The sequence below is a fragment of the Lathamus discolor genome, chromosome 7 (assembly GCF_037157495.1).
Source record: "Lathamus discolor isolate bLatDis1 chromosome 7, bLatDis1.hap1, whole genome shotgun sequence".
Lineage (NCBI taxonomy): Eukaryota > Metazoa > Chordata > Aves > Psittaciformes > Psittacidae > Lathamus > Lathamus discolor.
In genome coordinates this window covers 23,663,232-23,688,090 of record NC_088890.1, presented here as the reverse complement: position 1 = coordinate 23,688,090, position 24,859 = coordinate 23,663,232, and positions in this window count along the sequence as shown.

The following is a 24,859-nucleotide window of genomic DNA, read 5'->3' as shown; positions in this document are numbered from 1 at the left end:
CACTCCTGCCTCTTTGGTTCTGGGAGCAGAGTTGAAACGTTCGTGCTTTACTCTGCTGTGCTCAGCTGGAAATAGGCACCGGAGATATTGAATTCAAATGCACTTTGAGGTAGGGATTGAGGAGAGACAGCAATGTGTGTGTCGCTCTTCAAAGCTCACTGTCTGCTGAAATTGCAATGCAACATCTTTCATTCCTGCCTCTTTTCCGGTAGGAGCAGAGTTTAAACGTTCGTGCTTTACTCTGCTGTGCTCTGAGAGCACCAGGCACCAAAGATGTTGGATTCAAATGCACTTTCAGGTAGAAAGACAGTAGAGACAGCAATGTGTGTGTCACCCTTGCAAAGCTCACTGAGTGCTGAAGACGCCCAGAAACATCATTCGCACCTGGATCTTCTGCTCTGGGAGCAGAGTTCAAACATTCGTTTCCTACGCTGCTCTGCTCAGGCAGCTCCAGACTCCACCGATGTCGGATTCGAATGCACTTTGAGGTAGGGAAGTAAGGAGTGACAGCAATGTGTGTGTCACCCTTGAAAGCGCACTGTGTGCAGAAGATGCCCAGACACATCTTTCACTCCTGCCTCTTTTCCTGTGGGAGCAGAGTTCACATGTATATGCTTCACTCTGCTGAGCTCAGCCGACGGCAGGAACCGGAGATGTTGGATTCAAATGCACTTTGAGGTAGGAAAGTGAGGAAAAACAGCAATGTGTGTGTCACCCTTGCAAAGCTCACTGGGTGCTGAAGATGGCGAGAGAGATCTTTCACTCCTGGCTCTTTGGCTGTGGGAGCAGAGTTCAAACGTTCGTGCCTTACTCTGCTGTGCTCAGAGAGCACCAGGCACCAAAGATGTTGGATTCAAACGCACTTTTAGGTAGGAAGGGAGGAGAGACAGCAATGAGTGTGTCACCCTTGCAGTGCTCCCTGTGTGCTGAAGGTGCCCAGCAACATCTTTCACTCATGCCTCTTTGGTTCTGGGAGCAGAGTTGAAACGTTCGTGCTTTACTCTGCTGTGCTCAGCTGGAAATAGGCACCGGAGATATTGAATTCAAATGCACTTTGAGGTAGGGATTGAGGAGAGACAGCAATGTGTGTGTCGCTCTTCAAAGCTCACTGTCTGCTGAAATTGCAATGCAACATCTTTCATTCCTGCCTCTTTTCCGGTAGGAGCAGAGTTAAAACGTTCGTGCTTTACTCTGCTGTGCTCTGAGAGCACCAGGCACCAAAGATGTTGGATTCAAATGCACTTTCAGGTAGAAAGACAGTAGAGACAGCAATGTGTGTGTCACCCTTGCAAAGCTCACTGAGTGCTGAAGACGCCCAGAAACATCATTCGCACCTGGATCTTCTGCTCTGGGAGCAGAGTTCAAACATTCGTTTCCTACGCTGCTCTGCTCAGGCAGCTCCAGACTCCACCGATGTCGGATTCGAATGCACTTTGAGGTAGGGAAGTAAGGAGTGACAGCAATGTGTGTGTCACCCTTGAAAGCGCACTGTGTGCAGAAGATGCCCAGACACATCTTTCACTCCTGCCTCGTTTCCTGTGGGAGCAGAGTTCACATGTTTATGCTTCACTCTGCTGAGCTCAGCCGACGGCAGGAACCGGAGATGTTGGATTCAAATGCACTTTAAGGTAGGAAAGTGAGGAAAAACAGCAATGTGTGTGTCACCCTTGCAAAGCTCACTGGGTGCTGAAGATGGCGAGAGAGATCTTTCACTCCTGGCTCTTTGGCTGTGGGAGCAGAGTTCAAACGTTCGTGCCTTACTCTGCTGCGCTCAGAGAGCACCAGGCACCAAAGATGTTGGATTCAAACGCACTTTTAGGTAGGAAGGGAGGAGAGACAGCAATGAGTGTGTCACCCTTACAGTGCTCCCTGTGTGCTGAAGGTGCCCAGCAACATCTTTCACTCATGCCTCTTTGGTTCTGGGAGCAGAGTTGAAAAGTTCGTGCTTTACTCTGCTGTGCTCAGCTGGAAATAGGCACCGGAGATATTGAATTCAAATGCACTTTGAGGTAGGGATTGAGGAGAGACAGCAATGTGTGTGTCGCTCTTCAAAGCTCACTGTCTGCTGAAATTGCAATGCAACATCTTTCATTCCTGCCTCTTTCCCGGTAGGAGCAGAGTTTAAACGTTCGTGCTTTACTCTGCTGTGCTCTGAGAGCACCAGGCACCAAAGATGTTGGATTCAAATGCACTTTCAGGTAGAAAGACAGTAGAGACAGCAATGTGTGTGTCACCCTTGCAAAGCTCACTGAGTGCTGAAGACGCCCAGAAACATCATTCGCACCTGGATCTTCTGCTCTGGGAGCAGAGTTCAAACATTCGTTTCCTACGCTGCTCTGCTCAGGCAGCTCCAGACTCCACCGATGTCGGATTCGAATGCACTTTGAGGTAGGGAAGTAAGGAGTGACAGCAATGTGTGTGTCACCCTTGAAAGCGCACTGTGTGCAGAAGATGCCCAGACACATCTTTCACTCCTGCCTCTTTTCCTGTGGGAGCAGAGTTCACATGTTTATGCTTCACTCTGCTGAGCTCAGCCGACGGCAGGAACCGGAGATGTTGGATTCAAATGCACTTTAAGGTAGGAAAGTGAGGAAAAACAGCAATGTGTGTGTCACCCTTGCAAAGCTCACTGGGTGCTGAAGATGGCGAGAGAGATCTTTCACTCCTGGCTCTTTGGCTGTGGGAGCAGAGTTCAAACGTTCGTGCTTTACTCTGCTGTGCTCAGAGAGCACCAGGCACCGGAGATGTTGGATTCAAACGCACTTTTAGGTAGGAAGGGAGGAGAGACAGCAATGAGTGTGTCACCCTTACAGTGCTCCCTGTGTGCTGAAGATCCTCAGCAACATCTTTCACTCCTGCCTCTTTGGCTCTGGGAGCAGAGTTCAAACGTTCCTGCTTTACTCAGCTGTGCTCAGAGATGACCAGGCACCAGAGATGATTCAAATGCACTTTGTGGTAGGAAAATGAGGAGAGACAGCAATGTGTGTGTCACCCTTGCAAAGCTCACTGAGTGCTGAAGACGCCCAGAAACATCATTCGCACCTGGATCTTCTGCTCTGGGAGCAGAGTTCAAACATTCGTTTCCTACGCTGCTCTGCTCAGGCAGCTCCAGACTCCACCGATGTCGGATTCGAATGCACTTTGAGGTAGGGAAGTAAGGAGTGACAGCAATGTGTGTGTCACCCTTGAAAGCGCACTGTGTGCAGAAGATGCCCAGACACATCTTTCACTCCTGCCTCTTTTCCTGTGGGAGCAGAGTTCACATGTTTATGCTTCACTCTGCTGAGCTCAGCCGACGGCAGGAAACGGAGATGTTGGATTCAAATGCACTTTGAGGTAGGAAAGTGAGGAAAAACAGCAATGTGTGTGTCACCCTTGCAAAGCTCACTGGGTGCTGAAGATGGCGAGAGAGATCTTTCACTCCTGGCTCTTTGGCTGTGGGAGCAGAGTTCAAACGTTCGTGCCTTACTCTGCTGTGCTCAGAGAGCACCAGGCACCAAAGATGTTGGATTCAAACGCACTTTTAGGTAGGAAGGGAGGAGAGACAGCAATGAGTGTGTCACCCTTGCAGTGCTCCCTGTGTGCTGAAGGTGCCCAGCAACATCTTTCACTCATGCCTCTTTGGTTCTGGGAGCAGAGTTGAAACGTTCGTGCTTTACTCTGCTGTGCTCAGCTGGAAATAGGCACCGGAGATATTGAATTCAAATGCACTTTGAGGTAGGGATTGAGGAGAGACAGCAATGTGTGTGTCGCTCTTCAAAGCTCACTGTCTGCTGAAATTGCAATGCAACATCTTTCATTCCTGCCTCTTTTCCGGTAGGAGCAGAGGTAAAACGTTCGTGCTTTACTCTGCTGTGCTCTGAGAGCACCAGGCACCAAAGATGTTGGATTCAAATGCACTTTCAGGTAGAAAGACAGTAGAGACAGCAATGTGTGTGTCACCCTTGCAAAGCTCACTGAGTGCTGAAGACGCCCAGAAACATCATTCGCACCTGGATCTTCTGCTCTGGGAGCAGAGTTCAAACATTCGTTTCCTACGCTGCTCTGCTCAGGCAGCTCCAGACTCCACCGATGTCGGATTCGAATGCACTTTGAGGTAGGGAAGTAAGGAGTGACAGCAATGTGTGTGTCACCCTTGAAAGCGCACTGTGTGCAGAAGATGCCCAGACACATCTTTCACTCCTGCCTCGTTTCCTGTGGGAGCAGAGTTCACATGTTTATGCTTCACTCTGCTGAGCTCAGCCGACGGCAGGAACCGGAGATGTTGGATTCAAATGCACTTTAAGGTAGGAAAGTGAGGAAAAACAGCAATGTGTGTGTCACCCTTGCAAAGCTCACTGGGTGCTGAAGATGGCGAGAGAGATCTTTCACTCCTGGCTCTTTGGCTGTGGGAGCAGAGTTCAAACGTTCGTGCCTTACTCTGCTGCGCTCAGAGAGCACCAGGCACCAAAGATGTTGGATTCAAACGCACTTTTAGGTAGGAAGGGAGGAGAGACAGCAATGAGTGTGTCACCCTTACAGTGCTCCCTGTGTGCTGAAGGTGCCCAGCAACATCTTTCACTCATGCCTCTTTGGTTCTGGGAGCAGAGTTGAAAAGTTCGTGCTTTACTCTGCTGTGCTCAGCTGGAAATAGGCACCGGAGATATTGAATTCAAATGCACTTTGAGGTAGGGATTGAGGAGAGACAGCAATGTGTGTGTCGCTCTTCAAAGCTCACTGTCTGCTGAAATTGCAATGCAACATCTTTCATTCCTGCCTCTTTCCCGGTAGGAGCAGAGTTTAAACGTTCGTGCTTTACTCTGCTGTGCTCTGAGAGCACCAGGCACCAAAGATGTTGGATTCAAATGCACTTTCAGGTAGAAAGACAGTAGAGACAGCAATGTGTGTGTCACCCTTGCAAAGCTCACTGAGTGCTGAAGACGCCCAGAAACATCATTCGCACCTGGATCTTCTGCTCTGGGAGCAGAGTTCAAACATTCGTTTCCTACGCTGCTCTGCTCAGGCAGCTCCAGACTCCACCGATGTCGGATTCGAATGCACTTTGAGGTAGGGAAGTAAGGAGTGACAGCAATGTGTGTGTCACCCTTGAAAGCGCACTGTGTGCAGAAGATGCCCAGACACATCTTTCACTCCTGCCTCGTTTCCTGTGGGAGCAGAGTTCACATGTTTATGCTTCACTCTGCTGAGCTCAGCCGACGGCAGGAACCGGAGATGTTGGATTCAAATGCACTTTAAGGTAGGAAAGTGAGGAAAAACAGCAATGTGTGTGTCACCCTTGCAAAGCTCACTGGGTGCTGAAGATGGCGAGAGAGATCTTTCACTCCTGGCTCTTTGGCTGTGGGAGCAGAGTTCAAACGTTCGTGCTTTACTCTGCTGTGCTCAGAGAGCACCAGGCACCGGAGATGTTGGATTCAAACGCACTTTTAGGTAGGAAGGGAGGAGAGACAGCAATGAGTGTGTCACCCTTACAGTGCTCCCTGTGTGCTGAAGATCCTCAGCAACATCTTTCACTCCTGCCTCTTTGGCTCTGGGAGCAGAGTTCAAACGTTCCTGCTTTACTCAGCTGTGCTCAGAGATGACCAGGCACCAGAGATGATTCAAATGCACTTTGTGGTAGGAAAATGAGGAGAGACAGCAATGTGTGTGTCACCCTTGCAAAGCTCACTGAGTGCTGAAGACGCCCAGAAACATCATTCGCACCTGGATCTTCTGCTCTGGGAGCAGAGTTCAAACATTCGTTTCCTACGCTGCTCTGCTCAGGCAGCTCCAGACTCCACCGATGTCGGATTCGAATGCACTTTGAGGTAGGGAAGTAAGGAGTGACAGCAATGTGTGTGTCACCCTTGAAAGCGCACTGTGTGCAGAAGATGCCCAGACACATCTTTCACTCCTGCCTCTTTTCCTGTGGGAGCAGAGTTCACATGTTTATGCTTCACTCTGCTGAGCTCAGCCGACGGCAGGAAACGGAGATGTTGGATTCAAATGCACTTTGAGGTAGGAAAGTGAGGAAAAACAGCAATGTGTGTGTCACCCTTGCAAAGCTCACTGGGTGCTGAAGATGGCGAGAGAGATCTTTCACTCCTGGCTCTTTGGCTGTGGGAGCAGAGTTCAAACGTTCGTGCCTTACTCTGCTGTGCTCAGAGAGCACCAGGCACCAAAGATGTTGGATTCAAACGCACTTTTAGGTAGGAAGGGAGGAGAGACAGCAATGAGTGTGTCACCCTTGCAGTGCTCCCTGTGTGCTGAAGATCCTCAGCAACATCTTTCACTCCTGCCTCTTTGGCTCTGGGAGCAGAGTTCAAACGTTCCTGCTTTACTCAGCTGTGCTCAGAGATGACCAGGCACCAGAGATGATTCAAATGCACTTTGTGGTAGGAAAATGAGGAGAGACAGCAATGTGTGTGTCACCCTTGCAAAGCTCACTGGGTGCTGAAGATGGCGAGAGAGATCATTCACTCCTGGCTCTTTGGCTGTGGGAGCAGAGTTCAAACGTTCGTGCTTTACTCTGCTGTGCTCAGAGAGCACCAGGCACCAAAGATGTTGGATTCAAACGCACTTTTAGGTAGGAAGGGAGGAGAGACAGCAATGAGTGTGTCACCCTTGCAGTGCTCCCTGTGTGCTGAAGATCCTCAGCAACATCTTTCATTCCTGCCCCTTTTACTGTGGGAGCAGTGTTTAAACGCTCGTGCTTTACTCTGCTGTGCTCAGAGAGCACCAGGCACCAAAGATGTTGGATTCAAACGCACTTTCAGGTAGAAAGACAGTAGAGACAGCAATGTGTGTGTCACCCTTGCAAAGCTCACTGAGTGCTGAAGACGCCCAGAAACATCATTCGCACCTGGATCTTCTGCTCTGGGAGCAGAGTTCAAACATTCGTTTCCTACGCTGCTCTGCTCAGGCAGCTCCAGACTCCACCGATGTCGGATTCGAATGCACTTTGAGGTAGGGAAGTAAGGAGTGACAGCAATGTGTGTGTCACCCTTGAAAGCGCACTGTGTGCAGAAGATGCCCAGACACATCTTTCACTCCTGCCTCGTTTCCTGTGGGAGCAGAGTTCACATGTTTATGCTTCACTCTGCTGAGCTCAGCCGACGGCAGGAACCGGAGATGTTGGATTCAAATGCACTTTAAGGTAGGAAAGTGAGGAAAAACAGCAATGTGTGTGTCACCCTTGCAAAGCTCACTGGGTGCTGAAGATGGCGAGAGAGATCTTTCACTCCTGGCTCTTTGGCTGTGGGAGCAGAGTTCAAACGTTCGTGCCTTACTCTGCTGCGCTCAGAGAGCACCAGGCACCAAAGATGTTGGATTCAATCGCACTTTTAGGTAGGAAGGGAGGAGAGACAGCAATGAGTGTGTCACCCTTGCAGTGCTCCCTGTGTGCTGAAGGTGCCCAGCAACATCTTTCACTCATGCCTCTTTGGTTCTGGGAGCAGAGTTGAAACGTTCGTGCTTTACTCTGCTGTGCTCAGCTGGAAATAGGCACCGGAGATATTGAATTCAAATGCACTTTGAGGTAGGGATTGAGGAGAGACAGCAATGTGTGTGTCGCTCTTCAAAGCTCACTGTCTGCTGAAATTGCAATGCAACATCTTTCATTCCTGCCTCTTTCCCGGTAGGAGCAGAGTTTAAACGTTCGTGCTTTACTCTGCTGTGCTCTGAGAGCACCAGGCACCAAAGATGTTGGATTCAAATGCACTTTCAGGTAGAAAGACAGTAGAGACAGCAATGTGTGTGTCACCCTTGCAAAGCTCACTGAGTGCTGAAGACGCCCAGAAACATCATTCGCACCTGGATCTTCTGCTCTGGGAGCAGAGTTCAAACATTCGTTTCCTACGCTGCTCTGCTCAGGCAGCTCCAGACTCCACCGATGTCGGATTCGAATGCACTTTGAGGTAGGGAAGTAAGGAGTGACAGCAATGTGTGTGTCACCCTTGAAAGCGCACTGTGTGCAGAAGATGCCCAGACACATCTTTCACTCCTGCCTCTTTTCCTGTGGGAGCAGAGTTCACATGTTTATGCTTCACTCTGCTGAGCTCAGCCGACGGCAGGAACCGGAGATGTTGGATTCAAATGCACTTTAAGGTAGGAAAGTGAGGAAAAACAGCAATGTGTGTGTCACCCTTGCAAAGCTCACTGGGTGCTGAAGATGGCGAGAGAGATCTTTCACTCCTGGCTCTTTGGCTGTGGGAGCAGAGTTCAAACGTTCGTGCCTTACTCTGCTGTGCTCAGAGAGCACCAGGCACCAAAGATGTTGGATTCAAACGCACTTTTAGGTAGGAAGGGAGGAGAGACAGCAATGAGTGTGTCACCCTTGCAGTGCTCCCTGTGTGCTGAAGATCCTCAGCAACATCTTTCACTCCTGCCTCTTTGGCTCTGGGAGCAGAGTTCAAACGTTCCTGCTTTACTCAGCTGTGCTCAGAGATGACCAGGCACCAGAGATGATTCAAATGCACTTTGTGGTAGGAAAATGAGGAGAGACAGCAATGTGTGTGTCACCCTTGCAAAGCTCACTGTGTGTTGAAGATGGCGAGAGAGATCATTCACTCCTGGCTCTTTGGCTGTGGGAGCAGAGTTCAAACGTTCGTGCTTTACTCTGCTGTGCTCAGAGAGCACCAGGCACCAAAGATGTTGGATTCAAACGCACTTTTAGGTAGGAAGGGAGGAGAGACAGCAATGAGTGTGTCACCCTTGCAGTGCTCCCTGTGTGCTGAAGATCCTCAGCAACATCTTTCATTCCTGCCCCTTTTACTGTGGGAGCAGTGTTTAAACGCTCGTGCTTTACTCTGCTGTGCTCAGAGAGCACCAGGCACCAAAGATGTTGGATTCAAACGCACTTTCAGGTAGAAAGACAGTAGAGACAGCAATGTGTGTGTCACCCTTGCAAAGCTCACTGAGTGCTGAAGACGCCCAGAAACATCATTCGCACCTGGATCTTCTGCTCTGGGAGCAGAGTTCAAACATTCGTTTCCTACGCTGCTCTGCTCAGGCAGCTCCAGACTCCACCGATGTCGGATTCGAATGCACTTTGAGGTAGGGAAGTAAGGAGTGACAGCAATGTGTGTGTCACCCTTGAAAGCGCACTGTGTGCAGAAGATGCCCAGACACATCTTTCACTCCTGCCTCGTTTCCTGTGGGAGCAGAGTTCACATGTTTATGCTTCACTCTGCTGAGCTCAGCCGACGGCAGGAACCGGAGATGTTGGATTCAAATGCACTTTAAGGTAGGAAAGTGAGGAAAAACAGCAATGTGTGTGTCACCCTTGCAAAGCTCACTGGGTGCTGAAGATGGCGAGAGAGATCTTTCACTCCTGGCTCTTTGGCTGTGGGAGCAGAGTTCAAACGTTCGTGCCTTACTCTGCTGCGCTCAGAGAGCACCAGGCACCAAAGATGTTGGATTCAATCGCACTTTTAGGTAGGAAGGGAGGAGAGACAGCAATGAGTGTGTCACCCTTGCAGTGCTCCCTGTGTGCTGAAGGTGCCCAGCAACATCTTTCACTCATGCCTCTTTGGTTCTGGGAGCAGAGTTGAAACGTTCGTGCTTTACTCTGCTGTGCTCAGCTGGAAATAGGCACCGGAGATATTGAATTCAAATGCACTTTGAGGTAGGGATTGAGGAGAGACAGCAATGTGTGTGTCGCTCTTCAAAGCTCACTGTCTGCTGAAATTGCAATGCAACATCTTTCATTCCTGCCTCTTTCCCGGTAGGAGCAGAGTTTAAACGTTCGTGCTTTACTCTGCTGTGCTCTGAGAGCACCAGGCACCAAAGATGTTGGATTCAAATGCACTTTCAGGTAGAAAGACAGTAGAGACAGCAATGTGTGTGTCACCCTTGCAAAGCTCACTGAGTGCTGAAGACGCCCAGAAACATCATTCGCACCTGGATCTTCTGCTCTGGGAGCAGAGTTCAAACATTCGTTTCCTACGCTGCTCTGCTCAGGCAGCTCCAGACTCCACGGATGTCGGATTCGAATGCACTTTGAGGTAGGGAAGTAAGGAGTGACAGCAATGTGTGTGTCACCCTTGAAAGCGCACTGTGTGCAGAAGATGCCCAGACACATCTTTCACTCCTGCCTCTTTTCCTGTGGGAGCAGAGTTCACATGTTTATGCTTCACTCTGCTGAGCTCAGCCGACGGCAGGAACCGGAGATGTTGGATTCAAATGCACTTTGAGGTAGGAAAGTGAGGAAAAACAGCAATGTGTGTGTCACCCTTGCAAAGCTCACTGGGTGCTGAAGATGGCGAGAGAGATCTTTCACTCCTGGCTCTTTGGCTGTGGGAGCAGAGTTCAAACGTTCGTGCCTTACTCTGCTGTGCTCAGAGAGCACCAGGCACCAAAGATGTTGGATTCAAACGCACTTTTAGGTAGGAAGGGAGGAGAGACAGCAATGAGTGTGTCACCCTTGCAGTGCTCCCTGTGTGCTGAAGGTGCCCAGCAACATCTTTCACTCCTGCCTCTTTGGTTCTGGGAGCAGAGTTGAAACGTTCGTGCTTTACTCTGCTGTGCTCAGCTGGAAATAGGCACCGGAGATATTGAATTCAAATGCACTTTGAGGTAGGGATTGAGGAGAGACAGCAATGTGTGTGTCGCTCTTCAAAGCTCACTGTCTGCTGAAATTGCAATGCAACATCTTTCATTCCTGCCTCTTTTCCGGTAGGAGCAGAGTTTAAACGTTCGTGCTTTACTCTGCTGTGCTCTGAGAGCACCAGGCACCAAAGATGTTGGATTCAAATGCACTTTCAGGTAGAAAGACAGTAGAGACAGCAATGTGTGTGTCACCCTTGCAAAGCTCACTGAGTGCTGAAGACGCCCAGAAACATCATTCGCACCTGGATCTTCTGCTCTGGGAGCAGAGTTCAAACATTCGTTTCCTACGCTGCTCTGCTCAGGCAGCTCCAGACTCCACCGATGTCGGATTCGAATGCACTTTGAGGTAGGGAAGTAAGGAGTGACAGCAATGTGTGTGTCACCCTTGAAAGCGCACTGTGTGCAGAAGATGCCCAGACACATCTTTCACTCCTGCCTCTTTTCCTGTGGGAGCAGAGTTCACATGTATATGCTTCACTCTGCTGAGCTCAGCCGACGGCAGGAACCGGAGATGTTGGATTCAAATGCACTTTGAGGTAGGAAAGTGAGGAAAAACAGCAATGTGTGTGTCACCCTTGCAAAGCTCACTGGGTGCTGAAGATGGCGAGAGAGATCTTTCACTCCTGGCCCTTTGGCTGTGGGAGCAGAGTTCAAACGTTCGTGCCTTACTCTGCTGTGCTCAGAGAGCACCAGGCACCAAAGATGTTGGATTCAAACGCACTTTTAGGTAGGAAGGGAGGAGAGACAGCAATGAGTGTGTCACCCTTGCAGTGCTCCCTGTGTGCTGAAGGTGCCCAGCAACATCTTTCACTCCTGCCTCTTTGGTTCTGGGAGCAGAGTTGAAACGTTCGTGCTTTACTCTGCTGTGCTCAGCTGGAAATAGGCACCGGAGATATTGAATTCAAATGCACTTTGAGGTAGGGATTGAGGAGAGACAGCAATGTGTGTGTCGCTCTTCAAAAACTCACTGTCTGCTGAAATTGCAATGCAACATCTTTCATTCCTGCCTCTTTTCCGGTAGGAGCAGAGTTAAAACGTTCGTGCTTTACTCTGCTGTGCTCTGAGAGCACCAGGCACCAAAGATGTTGGATTCAAATGCACTTTCAGGTAGAAAGACAGTAGAGACAGCAATGTGTGTGTCACCCTTGCAAAGCTCACTGAGTGCTGAAGACGCCCAGAAACATCATTCGCACCTGGATCTTCTGCTCTGGGAGCAGAGTTCAAACATTCGTTTCCTACGCTGCTCTGCTCAGGCAGCTCCAGACTCCACCGATGTCGGATTCGAATGCACTTTGAGGTAGGGAAGTAAGGAGTGACAGCAATGTGTGTGTCACCCTTGAAAGCGCACTGTGTGCAGAAGATGCCCAGACACATCTTTCACTCCTGCCTCTTTTCCTGTGGGAGCAGAGTTCACATGTTTATGCTTCACTCTGCTGAGCTCAGCCGACGGCAGGAACCGGAGATGTTGGATTCAAATGCACTTTAAGGTAGGAAAGTGAGGAAAAACAGCAATGTGTGTGTCACCCTTGCAAAGCTCACTGGGTGCTGAAGATGACGAGAGAGATCTTTCACTCCTGGCTCTTTGGCTGTGGGAGCAGAGTTCAAACGTTCGTGCCTTACTCTGCTGCGCTCAGAGAGCACCAGGCACCAAAGATGTTGGATTCAAACGCACTTTTAGGTAGGAAGGGAGGAGAGACAGCAATGAGTGTGTCACCCTTACAGTGCTCCCTGTGTGCTGAAGGTGCCCAGCAACATCTTTCACTCATGCCTCTTTGGTTCTGGGAGCAGAGTTGAAACGTTCGTGCTTTACTCTGCTGTGCTCAGCTGGAAATAGGCACCGGAGATATTGAATTCAAATGCACTTTGAGGTAGGGATTGAGGAGAGACAGCAATGTGTGTGTCGCTCTTCAAAGCTCACTGTCTGCTGAAATTGCAATGCAACATCTTTCATTCCTGCCTCTTTCCCGGTAGGAGCAGAGTTTAAACGTTCGTGCTTTACTCTGCTGTGCTCTGAGAGCACCAGGCACCAAAGATGTTGGATTCAAATGCACTTTCAGGTAGAAAGACAGTAGAGACAGCAATGTGTGTGTCACCCTTGCAAAGCTCACTGAGTGCTGAAGACGCCCAGAAACATCATTCGCACCTGGATCTTCTGCTCTGGGAGCAGAGTTCAAACATTCGTTTCCTACGCTGCTCTGCTCAGGCAGCTCCAGACTCCACCGATGTCGGATTCGAATGCACTTTGAGGTAGGGAAGTAAGGAGTGACAGCAATGTGTGTGTCACCCTTGAAAGCGCACTGTGTGCAGAAGATGCCCAGACACATCTTTCACTCCTGCCTCGTTTCCTGTGGGAGCAGAGTTCACATGTTTATGCTTCACTCTGCTGAGCTCAGCCGACGGCAGGAACCGGAGATGTTGGATTCAAATGCACTTTAAGGTAGGAAAGTGAGGAAAAACAGCAATGTGTGTGTCACCCTTGCAAAGCTCACTGGGTGCTGAAGATGGCGAGAGAGATCTTTCACTCCTGGCTCTTTGGCTGTGGGAGCAGAGTTCAAACGTTCGTGCTTTACTCTGCTGTGCTCAGAGAGCACCAGGCACCGGAGATGTTGGATTCAAACGCACTTTTAGGTAGGAAGGGAGGAGAGACAGCAATGAGTGTGTCACCCTTACAGTGCTCCCTGTGTGCTGAAGATCCTCAGCAACATCTTTCACTCCTGCCTCTTTGGCTCTGGGAGCAGAGTTCAAACGTTCCTGCTTTACTCAGCTGTGCTCAGAGATGACCAGGCACCAGAGATGATTCAAATGCACTTTGTGGTAGGAAAATGAGGAGAGACAGCAATGTGTGTGTCACCCTTGCAAAGCTCACTGAGTGCTGAAGACGCCCAGAAACATCATTCGCACCTGGATCTTCTGCTCTGGGAGCAGAGTTCAAACATTCGTTTCCTACGCTGCTCTGCTCAGGCAGCTCCAGACTCCACCGATGTCGGATTCGAATGCACTTTGAGGTAGGGAAGTAAGGAGTGACAGCAATGTGTGTGTCACCCTTGAAAGCGCACTGTGTGCAGAAGATGCCCAGACACATCTTTCACTCCTGCCTCTTTTCCTGTGGGAGCAGAGTTCACATGTATATGCTTCACTCTGCTGAGCTCAGCCGACGGCAGGAAACGGAGATGTTGGATTCAAATGCACTTTGAGGTAGGAAAGTGAGGAAAAACAGCAATGTGTGTGTCACCCTTGCAAAGCTCACTGGGTGCTGAAGATGGCGAGAGAGATCTTTCACTCCTGGCTCTTTGGCTGTGGGAGCAGAGTTCAAACGTTCGTGCCTTACTCTGCTGTGCTCAGAGAGCACCAGGCACCAAAGATGTTGGATTCAAACGCACTTTTAGGTAGGAAGGGAGGAGAGACAGCAATGAGTGTGTCACCCTTGCAGTGCTCCCTGTGTGCTGAAGGTGCCCAGCAACATCTTTCACTCATGCCTCTTTGGTTCTGGGAGCAGAGTTGAAACGTTCGTGCTTTACTCTGCTGTGCTCAGCTGGAAATAGGCACCGGAGATATTGAATTCAAATGCACTTTGAGGTAGGGATTGAGGAGAGACAGCAATGTGTGTGTCGCTCTTCAAAGCTCACTGTCTGCTGAAATTGCAATGCAACATCTTTCATTCCTGCCTCTTTTCCGGTAGGAGCAGAGTTAAAACGTTCGTGCTTTACTCTGCTGTGCTCTGAGAGCACCAGGCACCAAAGATGTTGGATTCAAATGCACTTTCAGGTAGAAAGACAGTAGAGACAGCAATGTGTGTGTCACCCTTGCAAAGCTCACTGAGTGCTGAAGACGCCCAGAAACATCATTCGCACCTGGATCTTCTGCTCTGGGAGCAGAGTTCAAACATTCGTTTCCTACGCTGCTCTGCTCAGGCAGCTCCAGACTCCACCGATGTCGGATTCGAATGCACTTTGAGGTAGGGAAGTAAGGAGTGACAGCAATGTGTGTGTCACCCTTGAAAGCGCACTGTGTGCAGAAGATGCCCAGACACATCTTTCACTCCTGCCTCTTTTCCTGTGGGAGCAGAGTTCACATGTTTATGCTTCACTCTGCTGAGCTCAGCCGACGGCAGGAAACGGAGATGTTGGATTCAAATGCACTTTGAGGTAGGAAAGTGAGGAAAAACAGCAATGTGTGTGTCACCCTTGCAAAGCTCACTGGGTGCTGAAGATGGCGAGAGAGATCTTTCACTCCTGGCTCTTTGGCTGTGGGAGCAGAGTTCAAACGTTCGTGCCTTACTCTGCTGTGCTCAGAGAGCACCAGGCACCAAAGATGTTGGATTCAAACGCACTTTTAGGTAGGAAGGGAGGAGAGACAGCAATGAGTGTGTCACCCTTGCAGTGCTCCCTGTGTGCTGAAGGTGCCCAGCAACATCTTTCACTCCTGCCTCTTTGGTTCTGGGAGCAGAGTTGAAACGTTCGTGCTTTACTCTGCTGTGCTCAGCTGGAAATAGGCACCGGAGATATTGAATTCAAATGCACTTTGAGGTAGGGATTGAGGAGAGACAGCAATGTGTGTGTCGCTCTTCAAAGCTCACTGTCTGCTGAAATTGCAATGCAACATCTTTCATTCCTGCCTCTTTTCCGGTAGGAGCAGAGTTTAAACGTTCGTGCTTTACTCTGCTGTGCTCTGAGAGCACCAGGCACCAAAGATGTTGGATTCAAATGCACTTTCAGGTAGAAAGACAGTAGAGACAGCAATGTGTGTGTCACCCTTGCAAAGCTCACTGAGTGCTGAAGACGCCCAGAAACATCATTCGCACCTGGATCTTCTGCTCTGGGAGCAGAGTTCAAACATTCGTTTCCTACGCTGCTCTGCTCAGGCAGCTCCAGACTCCACCGATGTCGGATTCGAATGCACTTTGAGGTAGGGAAGTAAGGAGTGACAGCAATGTGTGTGTCACCCTTGAAAGCGCACTGTGTGCAGAAGATGCCCAGACACATCTTTCACTCCTGCCTCTTTTCCTGTGGGAGCAGAGTTCACATGTATATGCTTCACTCTGCTGAGCTCAGCCGACGGCAGGAACCGGAGATGTTGGATTCAAATGCACTTTGAGGTAGGAAAGTGAGGAAAAACAGCAATGTGTGTGTCACCCTTGCAAAGCTCACTGGGTGCTGAAGATGGCGAGAGAGATCTTTCACTCCTGGCTCTTTGGCTGTGGGAGCAGAGTTCAAACGTTCGTGCCTTACTCTGCTGTGCTCAGAGAGCACCAGGCACCAAAGATGTTGGATTCAAACGCACTTTTAGGTAGGAAGGGAGGAGAGACAGCAATGAGTGTGTCACCCTTGCAGTGCTCCCTGTGTGCTGAAGGTGCCCAGCAACATCTTTCACTCATGCCTCTTTGGTTCTGGGAGCAGAGTTGAAACGTTCGTGCTTTACTCTGCTGTGCTCAGCTGGAAATAGGCACCGGAGATATTGAATTCAAATGCACTTTGAGGTAGGGATTGAGGAGAGACAGCAATGTGTGTGTCGCTCTTCAAAGCTCACTGTCTGCTGAAATTGCAATGCAACATCTTTCATTCCTGCCTCTTTTCCGGTAGGAGCAGAGTTAAAACGTTCGTGCTTTACTCTGCTGTGCTCTGAGAGCACCAGGCACCAAAGATGTTGGATTCAAATGCACTTTCAGGTAGAAAGACAGTAGAGACAGCAATGTGTGTGTCACCCTTGCAAAGCTCACTGAGTGCTGAAGACGCCCAGAAACATCATTCGCACCTGGATCTTCTGCTCTGGGAGCAGAGTTCAAACATTCGTTTCCTACGCTGCTCTGCTCAGGCAGCTCCAGACTCCACCGATGTCGGATTCGAATGCACTTTGAGGTAGGGAAGTAAGGAGTGACAGCAATGTGTGTGTCACCCTTGAAAGCGCACTGTGTGCAGAAGATGCCCAGACACATCTTTCACTCCTGCCTCGTTTCCTGTGGGAGCAGAGTTCACATGTTTATGCTTCACTCTGCTGAGCTCAGCCGACGGCAGGAACCGGAGATGTTGGATTCAAATGCACTTTAAGGTAGGAAAGTGAGGAAAAACAGCAATGTGTGTGTCACCCTTGCAAAGCTCACTGGGTGCTGAAGATGGCGAGAGAGATCTTTCACTCCTGGCTCTTTGGCTGTGGGAGCAGAGTTCAAACGTTCGTGCCTTACTCTGCTGCGCTCAGAGAGCACCAGGCACCAAAGATGTTGGATTCAAACGCACTTTTAGGTAGGAAGGGAGGAGAGACAGCAATGAGTGTGTCACCCTTACAGTGCTCCCTGTGTGCTGAAGGTGCCCAGCAACATCTTTCACTCATGCCTCTTTGGTTCTGGGAGCAGAGTTGAAACGTTCGTGCTTTACTCTGCTGTGCTCAGCTGGAAATAGGCACCGGAGATATTGAATTCAAATGCACTTTGAGGTAGGGATTGTGGAGAGACAGCAATGTGTGTGTCGCTCTTCAAAGCTCACTGTCTGCTGAAATTGCAATGCAACATCTTTCATTCCTGCCTCTTTCCCGGTAGGAGCAGAGTTTAAACGTTCGTGCTTTACTCTGCTGTGCTCTGAGAGCACCAGGCACCAAAGATGTTGGATTCAAATGCACTTTCAGGTAGAAAGACAGTAGAGACAGCAATGTGTGTGTCACCCTTGCAAAGCTCACTGAGTGCTGAAGACGCCCAGAAACATCATTCGCACCTGGATCTTCTGCTCTGGGAGCAGAGTTCAAACATTCGTTTCCTACGCTGCTCTGCTCAGGCAGCTCCAGACTCCACGGATGTCGGATTCGAATGCACTTTGAGGTAGGGAAGTAAGGAGTGACAGCAATGTGTGTGTCACCCTTGAAAGCGCACTGTGTGCAGAAGATGCCCAGACACATCTTTCACTCCTGCCTCGTTTCCTGTGGGAGCAGAGTTCACATGTTTATGCTTCACTCTGCTGAGCTCAGCCGACGGCAGGAACCGGAGATGTTGGATTCAAATGCACTTTAAGGTAGGAAAGTGAGGAAAAACAGCAATGTGTGTGTCACCCTTGCAAAGCTCACTGGGTGCTGAAGATGGCGAGAGAGATCTTTCACTCCTGGCTCTTTGGCTGTGGGAGCAGAGTTCAAACGTTCGTGCTTTACTCTGCTGTGCTCAGAGAGCACCAGGCACCGGAGATGTTGGATTCAAACGCACTTTTAGGTAGGAAGGGAGGAGAGACAGCAATGAGTGTGTCACCCTTACAGTGCTCCCTGTGTGCTGAAGATCCTCAGCAACATCTTTCACTCCTGCCTCTTTGGCTCTGGGAGCAGAGTTCAAACGTTCCTGCTTTACTCAGCTGTGCTCAGAGATGACCAGGCACCAGAGATGATTCAAATGCACTTTGTGGTAGGAAAATGAGGAGAGACAGCAATGTGTGTGTCACCCTTGCAAAGCTCACTGTGTGCTGAAGATGGCGAGAGAGATCATTCACTCCTGGCTCTTTGGCTGTGGGAGCAGAGTTCAAACGTTCGTGCTTTACTCTGCTGTGCTCAGAGAGCACCAGGCACCGGAGATGTTGGATTCAAACGCACTTTTAGGTAGGAAGGGAGGAGAGACAGCAATGAGTGTGTCACCCTTGCAGTGCTCCCTGTGTGCTGAAGATCCTCAGCAACATCTTTCATTCCTGCCCCTTTTACTGTGGGAGCAGTGTTTAAACGCTCGTGCTTTACTCTGCTGTGCTCAGAGAGCACCAGGCACCAAAGATGTTGGATTCAAACGCACTTTCAGGTAGAAAGACAGTAGAGACAGCAATGTGTGTGTCACCCTTGCAAAGCTCACTGAGTGCTGAAGACGCCCAGAAACATCATTCGCACCTGGATCTTCTGCTCTGGGAGCAGAGTTCAAACATTCGTTTCCTACGCTGCTCTGCTCAGGCAGCTCCAGACTCCACCGATGTCGGATTCGAATGCACTTTGAGGTAGGGAAGTAAGGAGTGACAGCAATGTGTGTGTCACCCTTGAAAGCGCACTGTGTGCAGAAGATGCCCAGACACATCTTTCACTCCTGCCTCTTTTCCTGTGGGAGCAGAGTTCACATGTTTATGCTTCACTCTGCTGAGCTCAGCCGACGGCAGGAACCGGAGATGTTGGATTCAAATGCACTTTAAGGTAGGAAAGTGAGGAAAAACAGCAATGTGTGTGTCACCCTTGCAAAGCTCACTGGGTGCTGAAGATGGCGAGAGAGATCTTTCACTCCTGGCTCTTTGGCTGTGGGAGCAGAGTTCAAACGTTCGTGCCTTACTCTGCTGCGCTCAGAGAGCACCAGGCACCAAAGATGTTGGATTCAATCGCACTTTTAGGTAGGAAGGGAGGAGAGACAGCAATGAGTGTGTCACCCTTGCAGTGCTCCCTGTGTGCTGAAGGTGCCCAGCAACATCTTTCACTCATGCCTCTTTGGTTCTGGGAGCAGAGTTGAAACGTTCGTGCTTTACTCTGCTGTGCTCAGCTGGAAATAGGCACCGGAGATATTGAATTCAAATGCACTTTGAGGTAGGGATTGAGGAGAGACAGCAATGTGTGTGTCGCTCTTCAAAGCTCACTGTCTGCTGAAATTGCAATGCAACATCTTTCATTCCTGCCTCTTTCCCGGTAGGAGCAGAGTTTAAACGTTCGTGCTTTACTCTGCTGTGCTCTGAGAGCACCAGGCACCAAAGATGTTGGATTCAAATGCACTTTCAGGTAGAAAGACAGTAGAGACAGCAATGTGTGTGTCACCCTTGCAAAGCTCACTGAGTGCTGAAGACGCCCAGAAACATCATTCGCACCTGGATCTTCTGCTCTGGGAGCAGAGTTCAAACATTCGTTTCCTACGCTGCTCTGCTCAGGCAGCTCCAGACTCCACCGATGTCGGATTCGAATGCACTTTGAGGTAGGGAAGTAAGGAGTGACAGCAATGTGTGTGTCACCCTTGAAAGCGCACTGTGTGCAGAAGATGCCCAGACACATCTTTCACTCCTGCCTCGTTTCCTGTGGGAGCAGAGTTCACATGTTTATGCTTCACTCTGCTGAGCTCAGCCGACGGCAGGAACCGGAGATGTTGGATTCAAATGCACTTTAAGGTAGGAAAGTGAGGAAAAACAGCAATGTGTGTGTCACCCTTGCAAAGCTCACTGGGTGCTGAAGATGGCGAGAGAGATCTTTCACTCCTGGCTCTTTGGCTGTGGGAGCAGAGTTCAAACGTTCGTGCTTTACTCTGCTGTGCTCAGAGAGCACCAGGCACCGGAGATGTTGGATTCAAACGCACTTTTAGGTAGGAAGGGAGGAGAGACAGCAATGAGTGTGTCACCCTTACAGTGCTCCCTGTGTGCTGAAGATCCTCAGCAACATCTTTCACTCCTGCCTCTTTGGCTCTGGGAGCAGAGTTCAAACGTTCCTGCTTTACTCAGCTGTGCTCAGAGATGACCAGGCACCAGAGATGATTCAAATGCACTTTGTGGTAGGAAAATGAGGAGAGACAGCAATGTGTGTGTCACCCTTGCAAAGCTCACTGTGTGCTGAAGATGGCGAGAGAGATCATTCACTCCTGGCTCTTTGGCTGTGGGAGCAGAGTTCAAACGTTCGTGCTTTACTCTGCTGTGCTCAGAGAGCACCAGGCACCGGAGATGTTGGATTCAAACGCACTTTTAGGTAGGAAGGGAGGAGAGACAGCAATGAGTGTGTCACCCTTGCAGTGCTCCCTGTGTGCTGAAGATCCTCAGCAACATCTTTCATTCCTGCCCCTTTTACTGTGGGAGCAGTGTTTAAACGCTCGTGCTTTACTCTGCTGTGCTCAGAGAGCACCAGGCACCAAAGATGTTGGATTCAAACGCACTTTCAGGTAGAAAGACAGTAGAGACAGCAATGTGTGTGTCACCCTTGCAAAGCTCACTGAGTGCTGAAGACGCCCAGAAACATCATTCGCACCTGGATCTTCTGCTCTGGGAGCAGAGTTCAAACATTCGTTTCCTACGCTGCTCTGCTCAGGCAGCTCCAGACTCCACCGATGTCGGATTCGAATGCACTTTGAGGTAGGGAAGTAAGGAGTGACAGCAATGTGTGTGTCACCCTTGAAAGCGCACTGTGTGCAGAAGATGCCCAGACACATCTTTCACTCCTGCCTCTTTTCCTGTGGGAGCAGAGTTCACATGTTTATGCTTCACTCTGCTGAGCTCAGCCGACGGCAGGAACCGGAGATGTTGGATTCAAATGCACTTTAAGGTAGGAAAGTGAGGAAAAACAGCAATGTGTGTGTCACCCTTGCAAAGCTCACTGGGTGCTGAAGATGGCGAGAGAGATCTTTCACTCCTGGCTCTTTGGCTGTGGGAGCAGAGTTCAAACGTTCGTGCCTTACTCTGCTGCGCTCAGAGAGCACCAGGCACCAAAGATGTTGGATTCAATCGCACTTTTAGGTAGGAAGGGAGGAGAGACAGCAATGAGTGTGTCACCCTTGCAGTGCTCCCTGTGTGCTGAAGGTGCCCAGCAACATCTTTCACTCATGCCTCTTTGGTTCTGGGAGCAGAGTTGAAACGTTCGTGCTTTACTCTGCTGTGCTCAGCTGGAAATAGGCACCGGAGATATTGAATTCAAATGCACTTTGAGGTAGGGATTGAGGAGAGACAGCAATGTGTGTGTCGCTCTTCAAAGCTCACTGTCTGCTGAAATTGCAATGCAACATCTTTCATTCCTGCCTCTTTCCCGGTAGGAGCAGAGTTTAAACGTTCGTGCTTTACTCTGCTGTGCTCTGAGAGCACCAGGCACCAAAGATGTTGGATTCAAATGCACTTTCAGGTAGAAAGACAGTAGAGACAGCAATGTGTGTGTCACCCTTGCAAAGCTCACTGAGTGCTGAAGACGCCCAGAAACATCATTCGCACCTGGATCTTCTGCTCTGGGAGCAGAGTTCAAACATTCGTTTCCTACGCTGCTCTGCTCAGGCAGCTCCAGACTCCACCGATGTCGGATTCGAATGCACTTTGAGGTAGGGAAGTAAGGAGTGACAGCAATGTGTGTGTCACCCTTGAAAGCGCACTGTGTGCAGAAGATGCCCAGACACATCTTTCACTCCTGCCTCGTTTCCTGTGGGAGCAGAGTTCACATGTTTATGCTTCACTCTGCTGAGCTCAGCCGACGGCAGGAACCGGAGATGTTGGATTCAAATGCACTTTAAGGTAGGAAAGTGAGGAAAAACAGCAATGTGTGTGTCACCCTTGCAAAGCTCACTGGGTGCTGAAGATGGCGAGAGAGATCTTTCACTCCTGGCTCTTTGGCTGTGGGAGCAGAGTTCAAACGTTCGTGCTTTACTCTGCTGTGCTCAGAGAGCACCAGGCACCGGAGATGTTGGATTCAAACGCACTTTTAGGTAGGAAGGGAGGAGAGACAGCAATGAGTGTGTCACCCTTACAGTGCTCCCTGTGTGCTGAAGATCCTCAGCAACATCTTTCACTCCTGCCTCTTTGGCTCTGGGAGCAGAGTTCAAACGTTCCTGCTTTACTCAGCTGTGCTCAGAGATGACCAGGCACCAGAGATGATTCAAATGCACTTTGTGGTAGGAAAATGAGGAGAGACAGCAATGTGTGTGTCACCCTTGCAAAGCTCACTGAGTGCTGAAGACGCCCAGAAACATCATTCGCACCTGGATCTTCTGCTCTGGGAGCAGAGTTCAAACATTCGTTTCCTACGCTGCTCTGCTCAGGCAGCTCCAGACTCCACCGATGTCGGATTCGAATGCACTTTGAGGTAGGGAAGTAAGGAGTGACAGCAATGTGTGTGTCACCCTTGAAAGCGCACTGTGTGCAGAAGATGCCCAGACACATCTTTCACTCCTGCCTCTTTTCCTGTGGGAGCAGAGTTCACATGTTTATGCTTCACTCTGCTGAGCTCAGCCGACGGCAGGAACCGGAGATGTTGGATTCAAATGCACTTTAAGGTAGGAAAGTGAGGAAAAACAGCAATGTGTGTGTCACCCTTGCAAAGCTCACTGGGTGCTGAAGATGGCGAGAGAGATCTTTCACTCCTGGCTCTTTGGCTGTGGGAGCAGAGTTCAAACGTTCGTGCCTTACTCTGCTGTGCTCAGAGAGCACCAGGCACCAAAAATGTTGGATTCAAACGCACTTTTAGGTAGGAAGGGAGGAGAGACAGCAATGAGTGTGTCACCCTTGCAGTGCTCCCTGTGTGCTGAAGGTGCCCAGCAACATCTTTCACTCCTGCCTCTTTGGTTCTGGGAGCAGAGTTGAAACGTTCGTGCTTTACTCTGCTGTGCTCAGCTGGAAATAGGCACCGGAGATATTGAATTCAAATGCACTTTGAGGTAGGGATTGAGGAGAGACAGCAATGTGTGTGTCGCTCTTCAAAGCTCACTGTCTGCTGAAATTGCAATGCAACATCTTTCATTCCTGCCTCTTTTCCGGTAGGAGCAGAGTTTAAACGTTCGTGCTTTACTCTGCTGTGCTCTGAGAGCACCAGGCACCAAAGATGTTGGATTCAAATGCACTTTCAGGTAGAAAGACAGTAGAGACAGCAATGTGTGTGTCACCCTTGCAAAGCTCACTGAGTGCTGAAGACGCCCAGAAACATCATTCGCACCTGGATCTTCTGCTCTGGGAGCAGAGTTCAAACATTCGTTTCCTACGCTGCTCTGCTCAGGCAGCTCCAGACTCCACCGATGTCGGATTCGAATGCACTTTGAGGTAGGGAAGTAAGGAGTGACAGCAATGTGTGTGTCACCCTTGAAAGCGCACTGTGTGCAGAAGATGCCCAGACACATCTTTCACTCCTGCCTCTTTTCCTGTGGGAGCAGAGTTCACATGTTTATGCTTCACTCTGCTGAGCTCAGCCGACGGCAGGAACCGGAGATGTTGGATTCAAATGCACTTTAAGGTAGGAAAGTGAGGAAAAACAGCAATGTGTGTGTCACCCTTGCAAAGCTCACTGGGTGCTGAAGATGGCGAGAGAGATCTTTCACTCCTGGCTCTTTGGCTGTGGGAGCAGAGTTCAAACGTTCGTGCCTTACTCTGCTGCGCTCAGAGAGCACCAGGCACCAAAGATGTTGGATTCAATCGCACTTTTAGGTAGGAAGGGAGGAGAGACAGCAATGAGTGTGTCACCCTTGCAGTGCTCCCTGTGTGCTGAAGGTGCCCAGCAACATCTTTCACTCATGCCTCTTTGGTTCTGGGAGCAGAGTTGAAACGTTCGTGCTTTACTCTGCTGTGCTCAGCTGGAAATAGGCACCGGAGATATTGAATTCAAATGCACTTTGAGGTAGGGATTGAGGAGAGACAGCAATGTGTGTGTCGCTCTTCAAAGCTCACTGTCTGCTGAAATTGCAATGCAACATCTTTCATTCCTGCCTCTTTTCCGGTAGGAGCAGAGTTTAAACGTTCGTGCTTTACTCTGCTGTGCTCTGAGAGCACCAGGCACCAAAGATGTTGGATTCAAATGCACTTTCAGGTAGAAAGACAGTAGAGACAGCAATGTGTGTGTCACCCTTGCAAAGCTCACTGAGTGCTGAAGACGCCCAGAAACATCATTCGCACCTGGATCTTCTGCTCTGGGAGCAGAGTTCAAACATTCGTTTCCTACGCTGCTCTGCTCAGGCAGCTCCAGACTCCACGGATGTCGGATTCGAATGCACTTTGAGGTAGGGAAGTAAGGAGTGACAGCAATGTGTGTGTCACCCTTGAAAGCGCACTGTGTGCAGAAGATGCCCAGACACATCTTTCACTCCTGCCTCGTTTCCTGTGGGAGCAGAGTTCACATGTTTATGCTTCACTCTGCTGAGCTCAGCCGACGGCAGGAACCGGAGATGTTGGATTCAAATGCACTTTAAGGTAGGAAAGTGAGGAAAAATAGCAATGTGTGTGTCACCCTTGCAAAGCTCACTGGGTGCTGAAGATGGCGAGAGAGATCTTTCACTCCTGGCTCTTTGGCTGTGGGAGCAGAGTTCAAACGTTCGTGCTTTACTCTGCTGTGCTCAGAGAGCACCAGGCACCGGAGATGTTGGATTCAAACGCACTTTTAGGTAGGAAGGGAGGAGAGACAGCAATGAGTGTGTCACCCTTACAGTGCTCCCTGTGTGCTGAAGATCCTCAGCAACATCTTTCACTCCTGCCTCTTTGGCTCTGGGAGCAGAGTTCAAACGTTCCTGCTTTACTCAGCTGTGCTCAGAGATGACCAGGCACCAGAGATGATTCAAATGCACTTTGTGGTAGGAAAATGAGGAGAGACAGCAATGTGTGTGTCACCCTTGCAAAGCTCACTGAGTGCTGAAGACGCC